Source organism: Halichoeres trimaculatus, unplaced genomic scaffold, assembly GCF_033239565.1.
Source record: "Halichoeres trimaculatus isolate MK-OKI-2021-1 unplaced genomic scaffold, fHalTri1.1 fHalTri1_scaffold_2, whole genome shotgun sequence".
NCBI lineage: Eukaryota > Metazoa > Chordata > Actinopteri > Labriformes > Labridae > Halichoeres > Halichoeres trimaculatus.
This window is the reverse complement of record NW_027437180.1, coordinates 14,949,190-14,962,918: the sequence shown is the minus strand read 5'-3', so window position 1 is coordinate 14,962,918 and position 13,729 is coordinate 14,949,190. Positions and strand designations below refer to the sequence as shown.

General features: G+C 40.0%; 1 long non-coding RNA gene across 1 annotated transcript in view; it reads right to left on the bottom strand.

Annotated features, from left to right (window-relative positions):
• Positions 1-1,392: 1,392 nt before the first annotated feature.
• The window catches only part of LOC141786567 (uncharacterized), a 104,044-nt gene continuing 91,707 nt past the window's right edge, over positions 1,393-13,729 (bottom strand). The window contains exons 2-3 of the long non-coding RNA XR_012597845.1: positions 7,647-7,709; positions 1,393-1,663 (exon numbers count right to left, since the gene is read on the bottom strand). This is a non-coding gene — a long non-coding RNA (uncharacterized LOC141786567). The remainder of the gene's footprint in view (positions 1,664-7,646; positions 7,710-13,729) is intronic.

Sequence of the window (13,729 nt, the reverse complement as noted above, 5' to 3'; positions counted from 1 at the left end):
GCCAAATAACTTAATGTTGTGATCCTTCTCATTTTATTGCATTGGCTGGGAGATGTGAGCGCATCTCTTTTGAGATCTACAAACATGATCACCGTACAATCCAATCTGTGGAGTCAAATTAACTCCCTGTCATTCACAGTTAGGGGAACATTTCTTATATCTCACCACCTTTCCACCGTTTATTCCTCTGACTGAGGAACTCTTACACCTCTTTAAGGTCCTTTGCTCTGCTCCCAGCAGTGTTTCACCAGAGAGCTCTCGTACGGATTAAGATGCTTTGTCTGTACCAGGATCTAGTCTTAACTTGAGGTGGAATTATTAGAAAACATCATGATTTTAAGACTCTCATGAGAATTTGATCTCTATGTGTGTCTTTTTGATGGGAAGCTTTAGGAACACAGCCCCAGGTATTTGGCATTTAAGATATTATATCCCAAAATGGAGCCGGCTGTTGAAGCCTTTACTCATTTCAGCATCAAAACAAGTGTTGTTCTGTTATTAGCTTTTGCACATGTAAGCACTCGTTTCTGAAAATCAGGTTCGCTTACATTCTTTATATTTTTTTCAAATCAGACTCTCTCTCAACTCTGGAGAAGGCTGATCATTTAGAAAAAAAATATTTGGATATGAAGTTTTAATTTGGGGCAACTTTGGTGTTAATATTTGTGATTATTATTGGAATGGTCTGCCTGCAGGTCTGGCTGCCTGTGTGTAAGTCTGCCTTTCTGTGAGTGTGTGTGTATGTGTGTGTGTGAGCACTGGTGTGGCCTCTGTTGTTTGTGAAGTTACAGTTGAATCGTCAGAGCAGATAAAAATTAATGACTTTCCTTGCCGAGCCTGAGCTCTCTTCCTCAGCCTTACAGTGCATCACCATGAGCTGCAGCAGTCACACACACACACACACACAGTCACAAATACACATACACGTACAACCTTAATAATCCAAAGATAAGACCAAACTAAGTGTGGGGGAGTGATGGAAAACCGTCTTAAATCCAGCACCACACACTCTCATCACACTGTCATTCACACTCACACACACTCGCATATAATCATATATCTCTTGGCAGACTTTGTTTCAATTAACATTTTTATTACACAGAGGGAAGAGAGGGGGAGAAGAAAGGATTTGGATTCAGAGTCGTCTGATTTTCTTGTGTTTGTGTGTGCAGGTGCATGTGAGGCACCTGCAACAACTTACATGCAAATGAGCTTTCTCGTGCATTTAAGTTGACTGGCAAAACAAACCAAATTTGTCATTATGGATTGAGGGAAGACTTCTGAAGCCTGTCAGAGAGACGGAGGGGAGGCAGGCAGAGCAGTGGAATAAAGGAAAGAGATAAATAAGAAAAAAACATGTAAATTTATTAATTTCTTCTTGAACTTCTTATGCAGGAAGCTCCATATAAATTAACTTTTTCAATCTCTTCTTGCTGCCTGAGTGAACCAAGAGGCCGCGAATGAAATGGGTCTTTATTGTACATGCACTTCTTCCTCCGTGTGAGCTTCTATAAGTGGTGTCATGACTTCTTCCAAGTCTCATCACCTCTGCTGAACCTGTTTCTTGTTCTATTAAGGCTTCTGTGGTCAAGGTCTCCAAGGCCATTAACCCCTTCTGGCTGCGGTATCGGGTCTGTAATTCCTAATGAGCAGTTATCCAATGCTGCACAAAAAAAGGGAAGAGAAGACAAGAATGAATGAAACTTTATGATGGTTGGAAGAAAAGAGGTATGAGGGGACAGACGGTGACTAACCTGATAAGATCTTAAAGACCAAACAAGACTTGAATTTCTATACTATGCTTGTATTTTTATAGCATGCACAGTAATTTACTACTCTGTTTTGACCAAGCTGCAACCTCCAGTCCAACAATATGAGACAATGGGGAAGAGCTAAAATCTGCTCTTTCTCATGTGTCCGCTTGAAGCTGGCTCAGGAAGTACTGGAAGTCACATACACACCAAGCCAAAAAAAAAAGCCATTTTCAAAGCAGAAATTAACCTATTTGCAGCCTGGTTAAAAAACCATCTCCTGTGTACTACCAGCACACACTGTATGGGGGGTGAATTGTTTTCTGAGTCAGTGTTTCAGAGTATATTAAAGGTCGCATGTTATGCTCCTTTTCTGCAGTTTAATATGGATCATTGATGTCTTCATGAAATGATAGTGACATGTTTTGGTCCAAAAAGCCAATAAATCAAGCACAGCAGCATTGTTTCCAGGCTCTCATAGCCCCTCTGTTCACAACGTTCTGATTTAGTGGGTGTGGCCTTCATATGTAAATGAGCCCCCGCTGATACCGTCCCGCTCTTCAGCGTCACTGAGAGCGCCCCACGAGCTCCGAGTGCACAATGTTTATAAAACAGCGAAGCTCGTTTACCGTAACATTACAGGCTAAAACAACAGGCTAACCGCAGCTAAAGTTAGCATCCTGAAGCTAACACAACACGGGGGGCACTGAGGAAAAGCTCTTACATCTGCTCCATAGAACACAGCATTTAAAACACTCACATTTCCAGGGTCTGAGGTTTGTTGGCAGATGGTTGGTAATGTGACTGGATTCAGGACCAGTCTATTAACCAACCTCTGTTGTTTTGTCCAAAGTTGGAAAAGCAGTTGGCCGTGAAGTGACTAGCACACACATGCACAGTTTTACTGTGTGTAGCTGGCACATTTCCTTGATAAATGAACTCTAGCCACTTAGTCTTGTCTTCTTCTGAGATGGGAAGCTTGTGCATGGAACTATGTGGCTGTTTACAGCCAAAAACAAAGCAGTGGTGGCTCTTCAACTTTGGCATTCCCTTCCCTGCTACTGGAGAGACTTCTCTCCAGTAGCGGGGAGGGGGTTTCGGGGGTATCTGCTTCATTGGCACAATCAGGTCAGACTTTCTCCTGATTAGTCAAAAAAGGGAATCGCTGACATCGGCAAATCCCCAAAATCCAAACAGCTTGTTTTAGGTCAGGATTTTACATTCACAAGCACTACTAAGTACAGGTTTTGTCATTAAATATCACATTTTGTGGGCTGGGAGGAAAGCCAAAGACCCACAAATTTCACTAAAAAACTTAATAAAGTGATTTTTGTGTAATATAGGACCTTAAAGATTGCCTAATCAAAGGTACAGCTCAGGTCATGTGACTGACGGGCACCCTTTAGCTGAACACCAAGCCCTTGTCACTTCCAATATGGCCGTGATTCATGAATTGCTTATTTTTCCATTTCAGAAACAGACGGTTGACATCAGGAAGACCAAGTCCATGCTTTATACAGTCTATGTTTGACAGCACTGGAGCGTATCACTCTAAAACTATAGTATGCAACAACAGGAATCAGTTTGGTCCTTTTTTTGTTTTGCCTCATTTAGGGATGACACTTTGATTTTCCTTCCCACTGGTTTCCTCATACAGTCAAAAAAACAAGATCGTAGGATGTTGTTTAGACAAACTCAGACATTAGTTTATATCAAACCACCACATGAAAGTGATCATATCTGATCTGCAATTGGAGCAGCTTCATAATTCCATTTTAATTGAGTCATTTAGAAAGCTGCTCCCTGGTGTGTAAAAACAGAGGGATGGAAGTGCAATCGTCTCTTGCAATGTCATCCGTTGACATGGCATGACTGTTGAGTAACACCAAGGGCGAGAGGAGAGAGACGGATAAATAGAGAGAAGTGAGTGCGAGGTTAAGTAAGATGGAAGGATGAAGGGACGGAAAGGAAGGTGAGTTTTGGCTGTCAGTGTTGATTAGCGTCAGCAGCAGCAGACAGGTGGATTGATGGACACTTTGCAGAGAAGGTGTGTGAGCTGTCAGGTGTGGAAAAGCTTCAGTTGACACAGATGTATTCACCTCTAAAAAAGAAATTGTGTGCTGAGTTGTTCCATGTGTGTCTGCATTGTGTGTATGTACATTACACTGCATCACACTCTCAGTGTACCCTCATGATGGAGAGAGCAGGCCTCGACCCCTCTGCTTTCCCACATCAATCACAGCCTCATTCCCTCTACCAGCCTGGGTAGAGAGAGCTTAGCTTTGACCTTTGACCCACCCCTTCACGCACCACATGGGAGGTCAACGGGAGCAGACTTGCTTTCCTGATTCAAAGGTCAGGTACAACATTTCCCCCATGAAGCAGCTGTCTGAGTTTCCCTCCATCCACAGCTTGACATGGCTGAATAATGTAGGGTGCCCTGCCTGTGGATCACAGAGGGGAGGAAGAAAATGCTCTGATGATGCACTCTACCCTGTGTCATTAAAGACTCCATATAAGAGCGTCTGAAACAATTACACAGTAATGCTGCTCGAATGAGAATCACAACACTTAGAGGGAATAGGAGACTGCATCTGACTGTCTTATAATAACTGAACTTTACTGTTGTCCAGATTTGTCCTTTACCACTGTGTAGTTTGTCCACCCAAAGACAGATTTCCCCACATTATTTTTTAATACCAAATATATGCATCTACACATTACCTGCTAAAATAAACAGATTTCCTTTTTTTCACATTGCTGTCACCTTCATGTCAGAATCTGCCCTTGTAAGAGCCCTGACATTTATTCAGAAAAAAACTTTTTGAGAAAATTGCAACCAATTTCCTTGTGCTCAAGCTGTCTTTGAAAGTCACATGAAGGTTTTATCACTAAACGGTGACTGTTGATTTATTCAGAAGCTGTACAGTGGGGCAGTGGTTAGCAGTCTTTTGCACTCTTTTTAGGGCTCTGAATGGGGAAGAGAATGGGCAACAACTAATGAAATAGGGCTAAAAAGATCCTGTGGCATTTGTATATTGGACACAAGACTTAAAAAGTGGACCAAAATATGATTTTTTTACGGCAGTTTCATACTTCCTCAAAATCTCAGCCGGATAAAGAAAAAAAAAAGTACTCGTGAAATACAAGAATGCAAAAGGCCCTCATTAGTTTATCCATTGAGTGCTGATATGGACACATGGGCTTATTGAAAATGGCAGCGTCTTTCAATGAATAACTGAATAAATTAATAAATAAAGCACATTTTACACATTTACTTGGTTGCAGTTTTTCACAAGTATATATATATATATATATATATATATATATATATATATATATATATATATATATATATATATATATATATATATATATATATATATATATATATAAAGCAAAGTAATTATTTTGCTCAGTTCTATAAACACACAAAAGTAATTGCAGTCCAAATTTACAATGTGAAATGCAGCTTAAATCCATATTACCATCACAACAGAGATCTCAAGATGCCCATGAAAAACAAAACAACAAAAACAAAACAGCTGAATTTAAAATGGTAAACATTATCAGTTTCCTTTTTTCAACACCAAAATATTCTTTTTATTTTTATCTGAAAGTAAAAAATAATAATAGAAAATGAAAAAATACATATATATATATATATATATATATATATATATATATATATATATATATATATATATATATATATATATATATATATATATATATTTATATATATATATATATATATATATATATATATGTTTATATATATATATATATATCCTCAAGAGGCAAAAAGAAATCGTCAAAAAAAAAGAAAAACAAAGAGAAAAAGGATCAATGTACTTTTGTCAGTTAGTCACTCAGAAAAAGGCCTCAAAAACCAAATAAAAAGAATTGCTGAAACGTGGTGCAAAGTGAATAGGGTTGAACGTTGTCACATCAGTGAACATATAATACTGGAGCTAAAAGGGGCGAGTCCGATGGAGTAGATGTGTCGTGGGAGTCTCTGGGGACGTAACCCTGAGGCAATCAGTGGAGATAATGCAGGTTGTCACAACCTGTTATCGATTAATTCAAACATCCCTATGATTACATTAAATTCCTTTCTGTCTGTCCTGATAAATAAAGTTAGTAAATACAGAAGATTTTCCTATGAATGTTTGAAGTGAAGGATCAGAAATATTCTACAATCTAAACTAAAAAATATAACGTACTTTACTCAAATGTGATATAGGGTGTATTCACACCTGTGGCTTGGGGGGGGGATGTTTGCCCACTGTAGCCTCATTTCCTCCAAGCAGTCTAGTTTAGATCAGTAGGGTTTGGTATGGGTTGGCTTGGCCCTCTCAACTGTGCCTCCTTGTGGAAGGCGGCGTGTCAGCCGAATGCTGACAGCCGTGTCAGTTGCACAATAGCCTGACACTACTATAGCAGCGAGACACAATGCATCCCGCTAATAAAACTAAAAAAGAAGACTCAGGAAGTGATGGAAGACATCCAGCTATTTGCCTTCTTTGTGATTTCCATGTGTCTCTTTGTTACAAAGCTGAATCAAGCTTTTATTTCAGAGAAGGCTGCCAGGAGAAATACAGCCGCTGTCGCACTGTAAGTGACAATTCTTTCAACCAATCAATGGACTGCAGTGTTGTAGCCCCACCTTCCGGGATCGGATCAGTTTAATCTGGCACCCCTATGGAAGGGTCCCAAAAGTGGGACACTCCGTCCCAGTTATTTGGGGATCTGTCCCAGGATCAGTCAGTGGAAACGCCAAAAAATGTGTGCCACGCTTAGAGGAACGAAACTAAACTACTTGGCTTCAGTTATTCTCTAATGTAGTATACAGTGTTACACAAGAGCAAATTAGCCCAAGGCTATAATCTGGCATATTTACATATGTAAAAATGTTCATTAATATGTGCTGTTCCCTCTTTAAAAACCAATAAATAAATAAATAAATACTACCCTGCACTGGACTACATGATGCAACGCAAACCTTTACAATTCTGTACAATACTGTGCAATGCTTTGTAATGTTTTACTGTGCTACACAGTGGTATAACAAACAACACAAACAACATGACACATGAACACTACTAATTTTTGGACACATCTCATCAGGTCTTGGATGTTTTCTTTTTCTTGTTTTTTTCTGCTTTGGTCTCCATCTTTAGCTCAGACATGACTAAAAAACCTCACCCTAATATAATGAAAAATGTCTAGTGTATAACCTCTGTGCATTTTTTGTTAGTTTCTTTGTTTTCTTTTAATCCTTAAATAAAAGAGAAAGGGTTAGGGGGAAAATTCTAATTGTTTTGTTTAAGAAAGTGGTTGTAGTCATTGTGTGATGCTTTTATTGTGATTTATCAGCCCCTCTTTGAATAAAGCACATTATCGTGAAAATGATTTTGTAGTGTCATAATTAATTCATTGTGGTTTTATTGTAGAAACATCATTATATGAGTCAAAAGAAGACTCTGGTAGCAGGGCTTAGAGACTGTGAAATACCGATCCCTCAGCTTACTTCAATTCTTTCTCCTGCTGTTTCTCAATTCTCTCACTTTCTTTTGTCCCAAAAAGACTGCCCTCAGAGAAACTTCCACCCTTCATCTCAGCAGCTTCCTGTCCCTTTGTCTCTATCACCTGCTGCATGAAACTTCTCCCTCACTCATGTTACTTTACACTTTTTTCAAGTCTCCTCCTTCCTCTCTGTTCTTCCTTCCCCCTTACCCACTTCTCACCTTTCTGTTCTTTTTCCTCTTGACTCTATCCCACCCTTACCATCACACCCAACAGGGTTTTGATATTTCTCTTTTCTCTTATTCTCTTTACGTCTTCTTCTACACTCTTTCACTCCTTTTTTTTCTTTGCTACATCTTTTCTCACCTGTAATGTCCTTGGTTTGATGCCCCACGAGTCAGGCTGGGGAGATGATGAAAAAGTGAGATTCTGTGAAACAAAAACAACAGGATACATCAGGCAAAGGGAACCCTCTCAGAGTTCCATTACGGTACTCTGGACTTTGAGTGTGTGTGTGTGTGTGTGTGTGTGTGTGTGTGTGTGTGTGTGTGTGTGTGTGTGTGTGTGTGTGTGTGTGTGTGTGTGTGTGTGTGTGTGTGTGTGTGTGTGTGTGTGTGTGTGCGCGTGCACAAGTGTCTTTGCATGCTTGACTGATGTTAGTGTGTGTTTGCGTGTCTCTGCATCCGTGAAAGTGTGTCTTCTTGGAATTATGGTCGCCCTTGAGATGGAAGTCAACCTTTGAAGCTGCAAACTGCCTAAGCATCTCTGGAGTAGAGAAGAAAGAAAGAAAGAAAAACTCTGGTAAACTATTTCCACAGCACTGTCAGAAACCTTGGTAAAATGTTTGTGTGGTATTTAAGCTCAGATGGCATCCTCAGTTTTTGGTGCAATCAACTTTTTTTTCCTGCTGGTGGTTTAATGGAGCCTGCATCCGATTCAAAACTGATCCACTCAAAGAAATGGCAGTCTCCTATTTCCAAAATTGTGTTTTACTGCACTTTGAGTTTCGCTGCATTGATGTGGAAGTTTTGATTTGGGAAAGAGTGCTGTAAAATTGCTGAAATATTCAATAAATAGTGCATTGTGTCCTGTTAGATTGCATAGAGACTGTAATTCACACTTTAACTGCGTCTCTGAGAAAAGGATCGTCTCAAAATCCTAAGGCAACTTTTTGAGTGGATCAATAGTCCCACTTCCTTTCCTCTTCTCATGACAATCACTGCTTCTTTGAACTTAGAGAAGCGGACTATCTTTCCAGGAGTTGCACTGCCTGCTGCTTCCCTTTTTTACTCAGGGCAAAGATCATCGCAGCTCTTTTTCCCTGATCATTTTTGACCAAACTCTAGCCACCATCAGTCAGATGGTACCTTGGGACCTCAGATACACTGGCCATGCTCACATAGAAAGAGCACTTCTAAGTAGAAGACAGGCAAAGAGAGAAAGATGAGATTGATCAACCTCCTGAAAGTTTCAACAAAGCTTTCTTTGAACTTTTCAGAGGTCTTTCCTGTTTTTCATCTCCCTGGAATAAATTGTCCTCCTCTGTTATCTGTTCATATTTTGAATGGTTTCTCGTGTTTGGTCTGTCATGAAGGCAGGTCTCCCTGAGGTGTCCCTCATTATTCCCTTTTATAAATGTTCTTTTAAGTAGACATGAAGGTACACCAGGTTCTGTAGTGTTAAATAAAACCACTATAACCATAACATCATAAAAAAATATTGAAACAAGAAGTAGAGAAAAGTAAGTCTTGGGATTTTCATTCTGGGTTGTTCTGCTTCATACTGGGGAAAGAGCTCTCTGCTTTTGAGGCTGTTTTGAATTTCAGAGGAGAGATTTTGTGCACACAGTGCCCTAGAGTATTATTGATCTTAAAACACTTAAAGTGGGTTATCAGAAAGCCATTCAGAATATATATTTTTAGTTTCTTCCTTTAAAATAGCTGTGATTTAGTCTGTACTCTGCAAAATGTGAGGACTACCACACTTGCAGTGATGACTGCAAGTGTGGTAGTCTATATACTACAGATGGTTCTCTTAAACAGAGAAGGGAGAAATGCTTGAAACTATAGTCGCGTCCCAACCAAGCAGTCTGGGTCGGTTCAGTACGGTTTAGGATGGTTTGGTACAGTTAAGCCTGATCTCGTTTGTGTTTCCACAGCAGGAGTAAGTGACAATTCTTTTGACCAATCAACAGTCTGCAGTGTGTTGCTCCACCTTCTGAGAGCGGATCGGTTCAGTCTGGCACCCATATGGAAGGGTCCCAAAAAAGTAGGCCGGCTCGTCTCGGTTATCAGGGATCTGTCCCGGGATAAGTCAGTGGAAACGCTGCAAAATGAGTGCCGTACCGAGACGAACCGAACCGGTCAGCTCAGTGGAAACACGGCTTATGAGACATATGGAACCAAAACCAAACCCTATCTACTCAGTCATATAACTCATATCAATGTGAAGAGCTTGTGTAGTTTATAATATGGATTATACTATTACCATATTACCACCGTTAATATGAGGAGGGCACTTGGAACAAGGGAGAAACTGTGGATGTTTTCATGACCTTTTATTTTTCTTCAGTTTTTTATCAGTACACCTAACCTTCATGTTGTATAACATTTAAACATTAGTCTCCTCAGAAAACAAAAGCTGTAATTACAAAGTGGTGCATGCACTTCTGTTGTGTGATGTCTTTGGTCAAGGCAGTGTTTTTCAACCTTTTTTGAGCCACAGCACATTTTTAACACCAAAAAGTCCCACGGCGCACCACCAAGCAAAACTATAATAAAATAACTTTCTGTAGCCTAATAACAACAAAGTGTCTTTTCCTCACACGCTGCTAAACCTGGGCCTGTTTAGAAGAACACAAGGTGATATCCTGACTTCTTTTACCACGTCAGAGCCAAGCACCTCCTAAATAATGCCTTTGCAGGCAGGTGGTATTAATAACGGTCACTGTGTGCAACCTTTTTGATTTAGCAACAAATTCAACAAAGCTGTAGCTAGCTTTGAGGGCTTGCTTATTCACCTTTGTAGTTCATCTCACAAAAGTTGGCTCTTTCGCCGTGTTGTCACACAGGTGAACTAAACAGTCTGCCTGCTTGTTTTGAAGCATCCAGTGGTTCATTTGGAAATGGCGTACAAGCTTACTTGGGAACTTGGCACTGCTGGGTAACTTTCGCCACACTTTTGCTGCACAGCCTTGAGTTCATCATCTTTTCTTTCTTTTGACTACCTCCCAGACTAGAGCCTTCATCAGGGTTGGATTTTTTTCCCACTGAACAATGGCATGTTATTCATTTTTTAGACCAATTAAGTGAAACTAGATTATTTCCCACGGCACACCCCACAATATCCTGAAAAACACTGGGTCAAGGAACCATTTGTCATTACATTTGGTTATGAAAACTTCAAACAGGGTGTAACCAACAAAAGGAGCGCAAAGTCTGCAGTATACTCAAATCAAAGCTGCTGGATCCAGCACATCAGATTTTATCAGGCACCTGAAAACTCATCCAGATAGGTCAGTCAGATTAGCATATATGGACAGTTAGCTCAGCATTTGCTACATAACGCTCAGTTAGCTTTCTACTAGCTTTTTAACTGAATATTTGAGTAGATGAGTGAAAGCTTCTTTGTGGCACTTGTTTACATTGAGGTGCGTTGACATGAAAGATGGGTGATGTTAATCATCTATGTTCTGCTGCCACCGCCTACCGGCTAATGTTAACCCCAGAAAAATGCACAGTTACACTCTCGGCTTACAGGCAAGTTAAACTTAATAGTTGACCACTTAACACCCTTCGATGAGGTGTAACATTTTCTGTATTTGTTGTTATTATGGTGCCACTGAGCGTGCACAATTGGGGGCAAGATGTGCTGTAACTATGTTCATGTTGGACGAATAAAGTTTCCTTTATAGGAAAGCATTCATTGTGAGTTTTCTTTATATTGCATTTCAATGGTCTGTTCAAAGTGACCAGAATACAAACAACTGTATGCTAATAGATAGGAGTAATAATAATACAGTAAATTCTTTTATTCCTTTTTTAGATATAGCTGTGCGTTATTCTTACTAGACCGGATGGCAGCACATGACAATAGCTCATAAGACTTATTTTTTAAAGACTTGACACTTGACTTAGTCTCAGGACCTAACACTTGGGACTTAAAGGAAAAAAAAAAAAAAAACACTTGTGAGCATCTCTGAGTGATGCAGACTGCAACAGTATATGTGATGTTCATATAATCCGATTCACAAAGATCCAGAGAAATTTCTGTTGCCAGGTAATTTTTCCTGGTTTGTGAGTCCGCCCTTATCACACCTGCAACACTAAAAAAGAAGCCGTTGCCCAGCTTGTCTGTGTGAGTTTTCCCAGTAATTTCACACGTAAAGAACAGAGCTGACCAGCGCCCGTTTTGGCTCATTCACCCACCAGTGACATTTAATTCATGCAACTCACTTCAAAGATACCAAGCTGCTCCTTTCAGGTGGGACAAAGAGCTGAATTGGAAACAGCTGGAATTGCTTTCTTGAACTTCCTTGAACTGAGTCACTATCAGACAAGCTTCTAGTTAGCAGGTTTTATCAAGTGGAGCAAAGCCTGATGGGGAAAAAAAATTAAAAGGTCTTTCATACAAAGTAATGAATAAAGCTTCGCTCTGTCCCCGAAGGCAGTGTTTTACTCTGTCTGTACTCCATCTCAACTGAAAGTGATTCACTGACAATTCAAACAATATGAGCTTCCCCTTCAGATTTTATATTCTTAATTTATTTTCAGAGGAAGGTCACTTAAAGAGTCCACTCTTTTGAAAACTCACTTGGTCCTTGAAAGAAACCAACGAACAGGAAAAGTGTTCCACTTGAACCAGTTTAAAACTCCATTCTGAGTATTTTGTAAACTGTTGTTTGCTGCTCTTATTTTCTGAAAGCACAGTGACAAAGAGAGACTGGAGAGGGGAACAGCTTTAAGGTTCATAACATGTAGACCCTGCACAAGCACACAAGCCTTCTCCTGTGTAGGACTCTCTCTCAAACTGTCAGAGTTTGAACTTTAAGTGTGCTGACAACAAAAGTATTTGTTCCTTTTACTCTGGAGGTTGTTTAACTGCTGATACACAGTAATACCTCTCCATCCTCTCCCTCTGTCTCTCTCTCTGTCTCCCTCTGTGTATATAAATATCTCTCTCCCTTGTGGATGCAGGTTGACCTGAGGCATTTCTCTTTGCAACATGCTGAGGCTCTGATTGGAAGCCAGGATAACTCCAGCCCCCCTACTGGCATTGTGTGAAGGAATCAGACAGATCAGAGGGTCATTCCTGTCCATCTGCAGCTGCATGAGGACAGTTGTGTTCAGAAATGTAGTGTGAATACCTGTGGGTCTCCTATGGGAGGTCTAAGATGTCATGAGCTTCAACAAAAAAAGATCTCATTACCTGGTTTTTGACTGATCTTCCGGCTGTGTAAGATGCTTGATCATGATTGGTCAAAACACTAAGACAACCCCTTGATGGTAGTAATTAACTTTTACTAACATGAGTCCAAACAGCATCAGTCTTTTTATACTGGATACTGTGCAGCAATCCCAGCAGTGGAGCAGGTGTCACTTCAGGTTGCTCTACAAAGAAACCATGACCGGGGTAATGAAAACAGCGGTGCCAGAAGTTGTGACATTAGCCAGGTTTAGTGTTTGGAGAGCTGAATGGGGACAGTTTAATGATAACTCAGCATTAACATGCAGATAAGAATCCATCGCTGTTGAAGCACTGGAAATAGTATGGATAAAAATAGTTTTAAATCAATAAAATGTTTGTATCTTAAGATAGCCCCACAATAGCTTCTCCTCAAGGTCTTGTCTCACCCTGTTGGGGTTACATATCCCATGACTACCGGCCACTTATCCCTTAGTTACTGTCCATCAAGCCAGCCCCAGGGCTAGTTTTTAGCTAGTATCTAATCAGGCACCAGTTAATTGGGATTCGACTGCCAAGGAACTGGCTTCAAGCCAGGAAAAATGGTCCCAGAGCAGCAACAACTCCTTGCTTGGCAAGAGAAAAGAACAGACTAAAACTTTGTTGTGGCCAAAGACGGCCAAAAAATAAGAGAAATAAATCAAAAGAGTGCATGGTGTTTGTGTTTGCTTTACATGCTTCAGCCTGTGTTCAAAGAATAACTTGTTGATTCAATTCCAGCAGAGTAACAACTTGTTTACACACTCAGTATTTGGAGAAATCTAAATCTATTTGTCGATCATACCCTGAAATATGTGCCTTTACTTGTGTTTACAGATATATCAGGTTATGAAGCTGTCTAGACATTGTCAGTGCATATTCCATTTATCATTTTCATGTATTCATTATAATATATAAAATCCTGCACTTGACAGAGGAAAGACATCTGTTCCATATTCATAACCCTTAGTTTTAAAACTTTTTTTTTTTTTTCCCATTTATAAAGG